Below are 14,529 nucleotides of genomic sequence, written 5' to 3' on the forward strand. Positions count from 1 at the left end.
AAAACGACAGTTTGGGACCGAATGCCGTGACGTACTTTGTTTGTTCATGGTTCTCCTACGGGGCTTTCAAGGGGAAAAAGAAACAAAAACACACATGATTTTCTCTCTTTTAAAAGTCCAAGGTTCATTCCGTGTTCACAAAAGCCCTATATACTGAGCCATTCGAAACCAGCCCTAATACTGACACCCTAGTTATTTCAGATCCTTTCAATAATTTTCGCTCATGTATGCCTAGGCCTCAAAATCTCTCTTTCCTTAGGAGAAAGAGTTTGAACAATTTTTTATCTCCTTCGTACGTGCCCATTTAATCCTCCTTGATTATCAACAATATTTCGCCAAGAACACAAATTATTACGTTCCTCACTACGTAATATAGATCCAAATATTCTCTTTGACATTTCGTTCTCTGACACCGTCAATATATGTTACTCCCCTTGCGTTAGGGACCAATTTACACACTAAAATTATAGTTTTGAATTTTTAACCTTTACGAGCTGTAAATGAAAACGATTCTAAACTGAACAGTAGTAAGCATTCCCAAAATTTAATTAAATGTAATTGTCATATGTTACTATCGTTCCCAAATACTACATACTTCTCCGAATTTTCAATATATTCATAATCAATAATGAATATGATACCTTTTCTTGGTTAAAGAGACATTACAGTCAATTGCAAAAATGTATGCCTTAGCAAATGTCGTTTAAATGACCTTTATATCGCGGCTTTGACACAAACGCATACCGTACATCGTCACAAGCCTAGCAAGACGTCAGCACGCAATCGACTTCTCTCATGTGAACCGACATCAGTGTTCGGAATCGTATAGATCGACATTCGAAACTCTAGGCTTCACACAAGTCACTACTCAACAGTACAGGCCAATACATACTATAGACATGTACCTATCCTTAAGTTTGCATGGAAGCTGTTATTCTGTACACCCGTCCGCATTGCGAGGATCGACAAGATTATCCCAAGTTAAAATGCGTCAGACATTTTTCCCGAGATACCCGGTTCAACTCACAACACAAGTAGAAGTTACCCTGATAAAATTTTGTACACTCTTCCTTAGACCCACAACGACAATTCAGAATAGCATTTTGAAACACGTCACCACGGTGACGAACTTTCAAGACGTAAACTGATAGCAGGACCTTGAAGTATTCGAAGTGAGACTGCTTGTATTCTGAAGACGTCAAACATTATTTAAGGTACCGTAAATACCGGGGTAAATTTCTGGATTATCTATTTATAAATTATACTGGGGCAGGCTTCTACCATTCATCAACGAAACTGAGGTAAAGAACATGTCAGTTCAGCTAGAAAATTGTAACCTCTATTCTAGGATGGGTGATTTCCTTCTGATTCTGCACTTTCAACTGACTCAAAGTAAATAAATTAGCCATTGTTTAGTTAAATTTACAATGTCAGTGTTTTATGAAGTTGGCCGCCCACAAACAGAGTAAAATACGAAGATTTCTGTCTTTTGGATTGTTGCGCTCTGTAGACTGGTCGATGTTAACCAACGTTTCAGATGTCATACTGCCTCCGTCATCAGGGCGATGAGTATGAAGATTTCTGTCTTCTGGGTTGTTGCGCTGTGTAGTCTGGTCGATGTTTACAAACGTTTCAGAGGTCATACTGCCTCCATCATCAGGGCGATGAGTATGAAGATTTCTGTCTTCTGGGTTGTTGCGCTGTGTAGTCTGGTCGATGTTAACCAACGTTTCAGAGGTTATACTGCCTCCGTAATCGATTCATCGCCCTGATGACGGAGGCAGTATGACCTCTGAAACGTTGGTAAACATCGACCAGACTACACAGCGCAACAACCCAGAAGACAGAAATCTTAATACTCATCGCCCTGATGACGGAGGCAGTATGACATCTGAAACGTTGGTTAACATCGACCAGTCTACAGAGCGCAACAACCCAGAAGACAAAAATCTTCATACTCTGATGATGGAGGCAGTATGACCTCTGAAACGTTGGTAAACATCGACCAGTCTACACAGCGCAACAACCCAGAAGACAGATATCTTCATACTCACCGCTGTGAAAACCTCAAATCTTACAGAGTAAAATACAGTTCAGTATAATTATCATATAATAATTTTCTGATAATTATTGTAATAAATACATTTTTAAAAGTTTATTTATTTAAATTTTACAATTATGTTCAATATACGTTTGGCATTTCGTTTTGTAAGGAACTCTATCTATTGGCGACTTTAAGAAATTTTGAATGAATTGTGTCGTTCGTTATAGCGAATGTTCGTAAACCGAGAGTTGCCTGTATTCATAATATGGAAAACACAGCGTCACAACCGTACACAAATACCAGGACAATGGAAATGACATAGTAAACTCGAACGTCTTGTAACTTTATGATTATTTAACAATCATGAACTTTTATTCTTTAATAATCTAAAAGTGTCAAAATTTTCAAAGTGAAAGTCTACAGGCATGTAAAATAAAATGTCGAAAAAATAAGAGATAAACAGAATTTAGAAAATGCATTTAAAATGTTGGAGAGATGACGACAAAGTGCTGAAAATGCCTCGTGAGACTCAGTTCAGTTCCAAGAGGCGCCTTAATAACTAAGTTCACATGAGTGTACACCAAGTGCTAATAGAATTTTGTTTCTTACAAAACTTCATTCTTTTCCCGAAACAAAAGAAGCCGACATGCGAAGAGCAACCAAGAAACAACTAAGTTAAAGTGAAACAAAAGAACCTCGTGATAGTGCGCCATCTGTTAGACAACCCTGCATGTCCAGAAAAACGAAAACCTAACCCCACGAGAATAAACTTGGCCCCTTCTTAAATCCACAGGGATTCAAGTTTCTCCTTGCTTCAGTATATGCTGTTTCGTGCAAACTTCAGTTACTGGAAGCATACAGACTACTTCAGAAGCATTGTATTATCATAACACCTAAATAAAACATTACGTAACAGATTCAGCGGTATCATAGAAAATTATGTTTCAGTAAGTCACCCAATCGTCTAAAGTTTTCACATCCCATCGCAACGAAAAATCATTTCTTGAATCAGAAAACTGCCAATTAAAATCTCTCTCAATTCCTGAAGAAATATATTTCATGAAGGTACTACATGCATTTCAAGGAGGGGGGGAGGGAGGTTACTTGACAATAACCATAAAACTATAAGTTTTTCATTTATTCTCCGACGTACAATTTTGGGCATCCCAGAAAGTTTATCAGCTTTATAGACAAACTTTGTTTTTAATCTGACACATGTAAACTACTTCATAAAAATTAATATTGTTCTTTGCCTATAGGTGTGCATATTTGAAAGTTATGTTTCCTGTCTGCACTTTAGTATAAATAATACCCCTGGATGATAATCTACCTACAAAACTATTTGTTTCTAACCTTTATTTCTGTAAGTATTTAAATCGAAAGTGACGGTACCTATGTGTAAGGACAGATCCTTACAAGTCCACTGTTTCTTGACGGTTAGCCGTCCCATTCTTCGTAATATTAATAGTATTATAAAGATACTCTCTCAACAAAGACTTTATTTTATATTGGCTCTTTTATACATACCCAAAATAAAATATTTTTACATTACATTGTGTACAGACAATTCAAAATAATACCACTCACTAAAAACTATTAACAGTACACTATATTTGTTAAAAATATATTCGAATATTAAAAGTTTACTTGGAACATCCTGATTTTATCTCTAAAGAAGAAAGTATAACATTAATATGACCATCAATTTATCCTCTCAAGAAGAGAATGCTCACTGAATGTCATATAGGGTACAAACGGAACTGCAGATAATAATTACAGTTCATTACATGCTTAGTAATTATTCAATGGATTACACAGTAGTTTGTAAAATTCTGCGAGACATTCAGCCATCTTTGCTTCAGATGTTCTTAATATTTATCTCACGAACAGATTCAATTATACACATTTTAAAATCTCATTTTATTCTAGTACATTCAAGTCTGTAACTGGTTCATTATTTCTCCTAATGACCTCGATGTCTTGGACGCATTACAGTTTGAAACTCGACGGCGCCAGGAAAATGGAGGGACATAAGTTGCTTTAGGTCCATTCCGCTCTGCGAGTAGGCAATATGATGCAACACTTAAAAGATTTCCTCTTATGAATTCGGTTATTTCTGTAATGTGATAATACAAGTTCTCTGTTTAAAGAATATTTATTTTACAATGTTTGTGTAGTAGGGATTATCATACGGAGATAGATATCGTAATCATGAACGAAGAAAGAGTAAAGTCCGTTTAGTTATTTAACGCTTCAAAATCGGCAAAAATATAGCAAAAATTGCCCAAAAGATAAAAAATCAGTAATTTGGAGGTGAAACAACGTGTTACTATAATACTGTCTGGCGAGTGATGTGCTAACTAACTAACTAGATGGCTTACCGAACCCGAAGGTTCATCATCGAATTAAACAAAAGCCCACCACCAGAACCTGTCCTGGGCCAACAAATGTGCTATATTATAGAAACATTCTTTTGTCTACATTCAATTGCTTAGCTAGAGCTGCTCATCCCAATATCACGTTTTGTATCGTCTCTTAACACTGCTGAAACAATCGGGATTTACCGTCATTGACAGCTGTTAGTGTCTTCGTTACATTGTACTTCAAGTTCGCCTCATTTTCCACTTTTCTTATAATTTCTCCTTTCGCAAGTCATTGACATATGTCCTTTTCGTTAATGACTTGGGCATCAAGGTTTCAGATGTATTGTCCATGCATTTTACATTCCAATTTCTTTCTTCTTTGCTATTACCGATGTATATTATTATTATTATTGTTAAATAATTTAATTTAATTGAACTGAAATTATATTTGGAGACTACCCTCTTGGCAAGTGATACTGTTTAGATAATGGATAAGAGAATCCTATTCATTTTACCTCTCCCACAAACCACTATCACATGTCTGATGCTCCTTTGTTTCGTAATAGCTCGATGTTCATAGCAAATTGCACATGGGAGGTAGTTTGGTGAGATTTATTACTGGGTTAGGAGCTGCATGGGTGCCTCATGTATCTCTACAATATTCCACAACGATACCATATCTGAAACAATTCCACTTCAAGAACTATCCTCATGGACTCTGAAAATTGTTGTAGAGCACAGAAACAGAGGGCAACTGGTGAACAACAACAACAACAACAGATTATAGTCATTATGGGGTTGATAAATAGTAACTCTTGAATTAACGTGAAGCATTTAACAAGTTAAGACATTGACAGGATGCTAATGTTTAGAATGAACTTCGTCTTCCTCAACCCAAAATGCTCATGAAATTTTCCATAAATATCAAACATGTGTTGTCACCCACCACATCAGTTTATTTCAAATCGAAAATTCTTTTTGGGACTACAATTCCGTTTTCAATTAAAAAATTAAAACTGTAATTTTCGAAATGTTACAGATAATTCATAGGTAATGAAATTAAATCATGCAGAATAAATTGTCTTTAATGAAGAGCTAAAACAAATATTGCAATTATGCGAAGAAAGGGGTTTGCTTTAACTATTTATATTTTATTTAGTGTTCTGTCCCACGACAGGTCCATATGAACAGGAACCTTCCATCCTTTTCTCGGACTGGGACCTGTTCATATACGTTCTTGGCAGATGATCCAGAAGTGGTTTGCCATTGCCTTCTTCTGTGTGTGAATGGAGTAATTGTTGGGATGCCACGGAGAAACCGGGGAAGCCCCCGGAGGAAAACTCCGTGTTGCCTAGACCACGGCCTTGCCCAACACAAGTTATAAATTCGGGCACCGCCGGGAATCTAACCCGAGACCCCAGGATTACAAGGCCAGCGTTCTAACCGCTAGACCACCGTGGCGGCTTGCTTTAACTACCCGTTAATAAATTTATCGCAGATGGAAAACGTTAAAGTTAAAATTATCTTCGTGATTTAACCACCACGTCATGAAGACGTACGTAAATAGAAGAGGCGGTACAGTACTGTACGATCTTATCCTCATCACCAAGTGCTAGTAAGCTGTATTAAGTACTAATGGGTGCCAGGGCTGTTCTAGCCGTGGTAGCGAATAATATCTGACCCTGACAAGATTCGACTTCGGACGCTCAGCCCACAGTTTTGTCACTATGTTGACTGAGGTATTACGGCTTATCTCTGAGTGTTACTTTCCTCCAAAATCGTCACAATTTTAGTGTTGCTAAAACTGACCGGTTCACTTATACCATAAGCTTCATGCTACAGTGGAATTATAGCGAATCCAACTAGAACTACAAAGAAATAGCTGTACCACCTTTCATAATACCGAAACTGCAGCTGCGTGGACGTCTCAGGTGGAGTCCTCAAATTTAGTTTATTAATAGATCAGACAATTATAAATATACAACTTCTGCCACTAAAATGCATTATTAGAAAGCAAAACAAATGGACTCTTTCTTCATGATATCTGGCCACAACACTGTAGGCATTTATCATCACTTCCGTGTTACCAGCTCCGCCAAACTAAACCACCTCGATTTTATCATCCTCGTATTATCTGGCGAACTTAACAAATTATAAGGTTTTTCTATGTGAAATTGCATTTAGTTTCCTATTATTTACTCCATTACGATGTTCAAATATTATCTTCAGCACCCGGTTCTCAAACACCCTCAATCTACATGCGATATTATATTCTCAAGGCAGTAAAAATATCAGTGTTGGTCTTCTGGGTTGTAACGCCATGTGGACTTGATGGTAGATACCAATGTTTCGATTGAATAAAAATTTTCTTGGATATTATCCATCGTCTAGTAAATATAAAACTTAAAAAACTTTACGTTTTATATTTACTAGACGATGGATAATATCCAAGAAAATTTTTATTCAATTGACTCTTCACCATCGTCAAGAAGTTTTAGATTTGATACCCAATGTTTCGGATAAGCATCCGGTCTCCATCTTCGAGGTGAAGTACTCTGAAGGTAGATACAATATATTTATCAGAATTTTTGTATAAACTTACAACCTACAACCTACATTCCATCCGGATTGTGACAAAGTACATTTCATTGTCATTTAAACGACAGTTCAATTATTATTTTATGTATTTTAGTATTTGCGTTTCCAGATAGAGAAGGGAAGACAACACATTCTAGAAGAAATTATAGGAAGCATACCCTAATTTAATTTAATCCTAACTTCCTGAGTATATTGGGTGTATAACAAAAGTAATAGACGATGATGGAACAATTCAAACAGAACCAACGTCTGTTAACACCGCGGAAATATATGGAAAGTGAAAATACATTCGTAAATGGAAGTTCTTCCGTCCATACCAACTGTGTACTCAGCGACAGATACATGTGAATTTAAATAAACACACTACATTCACAGTCAAAGTCGAAATGAAACAAACGAATTAAAATACAGTTACCTTGTCGTAGGAATGTCGAAATATGTTTATGCAAATGGTAGCTCTGATATGTATGAAGTCACTGACTTTGCTGATAAAGCTACGCTACTCGGAGGATAGTAAACATAATTGACACAATGCCTGTGAATTCAAAACAAAATTACAACAATCTGTGACCACGATGTCCATAACTACTATCGCCATTTGTTTGAATCATGCGGTGTACCCAAACATGCATAATTGGAAACTGGGAATTTAGAAATAAATGTTACAGACTGGTATTCAAATTTGTAGCAACTACAGAAAATTCTTTGTGTATGAAGAATTCCGTCTTCTGGGTTGTTGCGCTGTGTAGTCTGGTCGATGTTAACCAACGTTTCAGAGGTCGTACTGCCTCCATCATCAGGGCGATGAGTATGAAGATTTCTGTCTTCTGGGTTGTTGCGCTGTGTAGTCTGGTCGATGTTAACCAACGTTTCAGAGGTCATACTGCCTCCATCATCAGGGCGATTCTTAGTAAGAAGATTTCTGTCTTCTGGGTTGTTGCGCTGTGTAGTCTGGTCGATGTTAACCAACGTTTCAGAGGTCCTACTGCCTCCATCATCAGGGCGATTCTTAGTATGAAGATTTCTGTCTTCTGGGTTGTTGCGCTGTGTAGTCTGGTCGATGTTAACCAACGTTTTAGAGGTCATACTGCCTCCATCATCAGGGCGATGAGTATGAAGATTTCTGTCTTCTGGGTTGTTGCGCTGTGTAGTCTGGTCGATGTTAACCAACGTTTCAGAGGTCATACTGCCTCCATCATCAGGGCGATTCTTAGTAAGAAGATTTCTGTCTTCTGGGTTGTTGCGCTGTGTAGTCTGGTCGATGTTAACCAACGTTTCAGAGGTCCTACTGCCTCCATCATCAGGGCGATTCTTAGTATAAAGATTTCTGTCTTCTGGGTTGTTGCGCTGTGTAGTCTGGTCGATGTTAACCAACGTTTTAGAGGTCATACTGCCTCCATCATCAGGGCGATGAGTATGAAGATTTCTGTCTTCTGGGTTGTTGCGCTGTGTAGTCTGGTCGATGTTAACCAACGTTTCAGAGGTCATACTGCCTCCATCATCAGGGCGATGAGTATGAAGATTTCTGTCTTCTGGGTTGTTGCGCTCTGTAGACTGGTCGATGTTGACCAACGTTTCAGAGGTCATGCTGCCTCCGTCATCAGGGCGATGAGTATGAATATTGCTGTCTTCTGGGTTGTTGCGCTGTGTAGTCTGGTCGATGTTAACCAACGTTTCAGAGGTCATGCTGCCTCAGTCATCAGGGCGATGAGTATGAAGATTTCTGTCTTCTGGGTTGTTGCGCTGTGTAGTCTGGTCGATGTTGACCAACGTTTCAGAGGTCATACTGCCTCCGTCATCAGGATGATGCGTATATTGACGATAACAATGCTACTTTTGTGTAAGGGCCTTTCAGATTTCAGTTAAAACAAATTCTAACAATGCCAAAAGTCACTGTTTTAGGAAACATGTTTGACTTTGAAATGTTTCCCTTTACCAAATAACTCTACTAGCAAGTCCACGAAGTAAATCTGCCTGGAAAAATCGTTAGTCGCACATTTGGATAAAAATATTCCTCGCCATTAGTAGAAGACAAAAGTTTATTACCTTTCTCATAACACATCGTGATTGCACCTTTTTTCTCAACCAGTTTAATTCGGTTTACAATTCCGCATTTGTTTCCCTTGGGACCCATTAATGTCCTCCCATTTACACTTCTGAGGCCCACAGTCTGTTTGCTTAAGAAGTTCCATCTCAATTTTTCATGCACTTCTCTCGTTCCCCATGCGTGCTGCAGGCCCTGTCTATTATATTCTCTTTGATCTTATCACCCTACTATTATGTTTAGTGTTAATTATAAACCCCTGAGCGTTTAATTCTCTTAAGCTTTCTGCCAGTTCATTCTTCGTTCTAAAATTATCCTCAGTATCCTGTTTCCACAACCCCCATTTACCTACTCCACTTTATGTAACAGTATAGTTTGTTATAGCCTATTTTAATCTTTATACATTTATATGGGCGACAGGAGGAATAACAAAATATTCTCGATATTTCACGTGTTGTTACCCTCACAATTGTAAATTAAAAATCTTATTATAACTGACAATAATGACCTGGTGCAAAAGTTTTACCAATTCGTGCTATACCTTCCGCGCTAACAAAACAATAACGCTAAGCGTGAAAATTTTTAAATGTGGGAAATAGCTTGAATATGACAAAAGATATTATTAATAATACCTGTGACGCATTTCACTCTGGGCACTGCATGCTCTTGAGGAAGACAGCAATATTAATTCACCAAAAACACCTTCTTTATGTGTGACGACTTTCTACCGTAGTGTTGTAATAGGAAGGAATTTCGCGGACTAAATAAATCATTTTACCCACTTTTTCAGTCCACACAAGAGAAGTTGACTGTTTCAGGGGAAGTCTTTTGTTATGGCTGCAGTACAGTAGAAACCTGGAGGCAAGTGACAACGAGTAAAAAATGTTGCTGGAGGTTGTTCCTAATGGAAAAATGATTTACAATGGCAACAGATAAAAAGACTTAGTCAGGAAAACGGCCGTGGAAAGTTTAGAACTATAACATTGCGGTTGACTCCAGCCTTCCGCCCACCTCAAAAAAAAAAAAAATGTGGTGTTTAGGAGGACTGGCGAAAGATTTTGCCTCATACAGACGCTGTACCAACTTTTAACAACTCTTCTTCAGCACTTTTGTCTTTCCAAAATCCAGGATCACTATTCTAGCACACAGACTCTTTAGTTGAACATATCTAAGAAATATATTAAGAAATTCCATATCGAAAGCCAATTCATTTACATACGAATTTTGAATAGATTTATTTTAAATTATAACCAAATATATCAGATCTAAAACTTCTTGACGATGGTGAAGAGTCAATTGAATAAAAATTTGCTTGGATATTATCCATCGTCTAGTAAATATAAAACGTAAAACGACGTTTCTGAGATGGGACTCTATCTCCGTCTTCAGGTTCCTACACAGTTGGGCCCACTAGATAGAGCTAATCCCTATCTCCGGACAAAGTAAAAAGTGAAAGTCCCAGAATAAAAAGGCATTACCACACCATCCATCCGTGGGACGTAAAAGAATAGTATAGTTATAACCAAATAATTTGAATCAGAATTTAGTTTTTATTTTCATTGGACTGAAGTTTTAAGTTCGAAATTTAACACGAATCAGTAAAGTGACTAGCTACAGGATGGTGGATCAGGGTTCGATTCTCAGGACAGGCAGTTTTCTCTCTTTGTTTCGAAGAATGTCTGGTGATGAGAGATGGGCCTTCCAATATTCCCCAGGAACAAAACGCAATGTGTACAGGGAGAAGCACAGAGATTCTAGTGTTGAAGAAATTTAGAAAAATACGTTAACAACATTACTGAAAGGACATTCAGTATATTATTTCTTATAATGCTTCCAATTATGGCAGACATCTTAGAATGAGCAAAAGAGTAGTCTACTTCAACAGTGACAATCATCGTGTTACATGACTGTACACGATTACAGTATCATACAGGGTATTTTAGAAGTCCCTGTGCACTGGCACGAACAGCAAATTTTGGAAGCGGGACCTAATTCGGGAGTCTCTGTGCACATAAACACGTGCCGTGGTAGCGCATGTAACACGTGTTATGCGACTGTATTACCCTGACCAGTACCTTCCATTAATCAGATGTGCGAACTCCTTCAACATCCGCAAATGTGAAAATGGTATTGACGCTTGAGGCCCAAATGTTCTTGGCGAAACAGGGGAACACGTGTTTCTCTGCGGGAGTGAAGACGTTAAATAGAAGTTTGCGAATTTTTTTCCCAGAATCTCACGTGCCACATCTCAACAGTTGACTGACAAATTCGCGGAAACTCAGTTCTTGACGCATCCAGACCCGGCATTCGACGATCCTTAACTGAGGACAAAGTACTGGATATTTCTGATAGTAAAAGTTAATTAGCAAATTGTCTCATCAAGGAGGTGTCTCATATTCATCAACACTGGGAGCGCTTAAAAGCAACTGCAAATGCATCCATAAGATATAACATCAATGCATGAAGTTAAAAAAGTCACAATTGCAAGCATGTGCAATACTTCCGACGGTTTAGACTTTGTTGCCGCCAATGGAGAAGATATTCTGGATGTCAGATTTTTTAACGATGAGCCGTGGTTCAATTTATCTGGGTACTTTAATTCCAAAACGAGCCTCATGTGGTCGGCGTTTAATTCGCATGAGATTATGGAGACACCAGTGCGCGATATAACGAAGTCAGTTGCGCCCACATTCCTTGAGGAAATTATAAACTCTGGACGTTATATTATGAATTAATTCCGTACCCCTTCACTTGAAATTTTAATGAGGACATTGCCCACGGCTACTCCCAGCAGGATGGTGCTACAGTGCACTGCGATTCTGCGTGATGTATTCGGTGAAAGACTAATTTGAAGGGGTACTTGGCCACCGAGTTCGCCTGACTTTAACCCACTGAGTTTGGTCGGCGAGGAGTAATGAAAGCTTCAGACTGTAAATAAAATCCTTGTAGTCCTCGACACCTGAAGGATGCAACACTAATTTATTGAGGAATATCTTCCATGGTGAACTGTGACACGTCTTCACCATCGGGATATACTAGGCAGATGCTTGTCCACGAGCACATGGGGCTCACTTCCAACACTTGTAAATAAAAGTTGGTTCACTGTGAGAAATATACGTTTTCCTACAGGTGCACAGAGACTTTTGAATAATCCTGTATTTACAGAACAAATCTGGTAATAGTATACTTAGAATTAATGATATTAAAATACAGAAATGAATCGAAAGGACATTAGAACGACAGCTAAATACTTATACAACAAAACAAACTCGATAGTATCGATCACGAGGAAATAGTTTGGATCGACTAAGAATAAGACAGATACAGCAGTATCGTAGGTGGCCCACTGTCAGATCCCTTTACTCCTTAAATAAGCATAACAAACTTTAATTAGCACTGCATTACGGAAAGCTATGCACCGCCACTGAACCGTGTCTTAGCCATCCTAATTCAGTTCCCTATATTATCTAAATAGGATTATATGAACATGGTTTCCAGACTATACACATTTACCCTCTCGCATCTCTTCACGGGTTCAAAAATTCTGTGTGAGCTTTCTTTTCCCAGCGTCCTCCGCGTATATTTTTGGCCCACGTAACCTCGTTAATGTAACGATATTACGTAAAGAAAACACGTGGCCAACGCTCTTATATTAAGCTCGTCATTCCTTTGTCACGTCATCTAATTCGGTTAAATCATAACATACAATGAAGTACAATATTCCTAAGCATCCTGTTTTCTCTTACAAAAGTGTATCTACGTTTCATGAAGTGGCAAGGGCGTGATTTTACTGAACTAACACTGTGAAGTAGAGTCCTTATGGAGAAAATAACTGTCCCTCAATTAGTGAAGATATTTTCTGTATTTTACTGAACTCGATGGACAATAACTGTGTTTGTAAGGGCCCTTATTGGACTAACTCTGAACCACGCGAATACAGTCCACGTCCCCAGAATCTACTGAAATCCTTCATAAAATATATGATCTTTACATCTACATCTAGGTCTTTCAAGTTATTTTCTCCTTTCACTTTCTTATGCACTTTCTAAAATTGTTTTTATTTAATTTGGTAATATTTTGTACAGACTACAACACCAGTAGTATGTTCAGATCAGAATAATACCATTTCCATGAATTCTATCTTTTACTGAGAAAAATACTGATAATCGTTGCCATTGGCTGTTTTCATTATCTCCCGAGACTTTAAAATGGGCATTCTCAATAGTGAAAGTGTGAGCTGAATTGATGGTTTAAGCAGTAGCGAGAATTTCTTTTGGAAAATAAGAAACTCTCATTTAGATATATATATTTTTTTAGACAGGGCCTTTAGTTACCAGTTTTTCTTTCTGTGTATGTAAGTTTCCGTGTATTATAACAAGATACACTTTTTTGATGTCCAATGTACAAAAATGTATCATAATCACCACAGAAATATATAACGCACAAGCGCAATTAATAATCAAAGAAACAACGCAGAGAGTGTTATCATTTAGGACTCTACCCATACCACAGTAACAGAGAAATATCGCTCGCTGTTTGGCAGCGTCATGCGAACCCCTTTCACTTTGCTACTCACATTTACCTGTTCCGCTTTCACAAATTTCGCTAACAAGGGTGTAAACTTTCTGTTTTCAAAGCATGGTGTGAGGACAAGAGTCTGATACTTCGCCATGATATGAGGATGGGTATTAATTACTTAAACCACATACTTTCTACCTAGTTAAGTTTTACTGACGGCATAGTTTTAATAAAAATCTATGTCAACAAACGTTTCGACGTGACACAGTGCTGAAGTTTCCACAGAATTTATCGGTCAAGCAAGTACGGTATGTTATATAAGCACAAAAGTACCCATGCGAATTTAACAGAATTTGCAATAACACAAGATTTCTACAATCGGTGACTATGACACATACAGCCTACTGAAAATAATGTATTTCGGTATAGGCCGAGAGGCGATTGTGACAATAAGGAGAAAAATTACAATATTATAAGTTATGTTATGACTAGTGTTTGCCTGTTATTGGCTTCTTGCTGTTGGCAAACACGTAAATAAATTAATTGAATTGAATTGAATTGAATAGCAGGGCCTAAACAGTTGCATAAACTGTGACTTACCAAAGGCGTGTATCTTTCGCCCTGAAAGCGCCGTGGTGGAACAGCAGATTCACTGTGAACGAAAATAACTTTTTTAATCAAGACCTCTACAAAAATAAGTAATTACTAACTCAATGAAGCAGTCATTCCTGAGAAGCTAATAGTTGCTCAAGTAATTAAGAAATTCCCCCTTATGACGAACCCGAAGATTAATTATCGTGTTCATAATAAACCTCAATTTACCCAACCTTAGCCGGATGAATCCAGTCTACACCATCATGCGGTATTCATTTTTAAATACATTAAATACATGCGATTAAATCTTGTACGCATTTACCAAGTTTCCCAAGCGTGCTGTACGTTCCGTCTATTTCACCCTTTGT

The 14,529-nt window shown here is 37.8% G+C and overlaps 1 protein-coding gene across 12 annotated transcripts in view; it reads right to left on the reverse strand.

Annotated features, from left to right (window-relative positions):
- The window catches only part of LOC110831469 (uncharacterized), a 396,354-nt gene that overhangs the window by 167,420 nt on the left and 214,405 nt on the right, over positions 1-14,529 (reverse strand). For 6 of the 12 annotated variants that reach the window (XM_087343660.1, XM_087343662.1, XM_087343659.1 and 3 more), the window contains one exon: positions 14,168-14,219. The exons of the other annotated variants lie outside the window; for them this stretch is intronic. The gene's annotated coding sequence lies outside the window, so the exon portion shown is untranslated. The remainder of the gene's footprint in view (positions 1-14,167; positions 14,220-14,529) is intronic. 12 annotated transcript variants of the gene reach the window in all.

Source organism: Zootermopsis nevadensis, unplaced genomic scaffold (assembly GCF_977971745.1).
Source record: "Zootermopsis nevadensis isolate Lab colony 2312 unplaced genomic scaffold, Znev_1.0 Znev_ptg000006l, whole genome shotgun sequence".
Taxonomy (NCBI): domain Eukaryota; kingdom Metazoa; phylum Arthropoda; class Insecta; order Blattodea; family Termopsidae; genus Zootermopsis; species Zootermopsis nevadensis.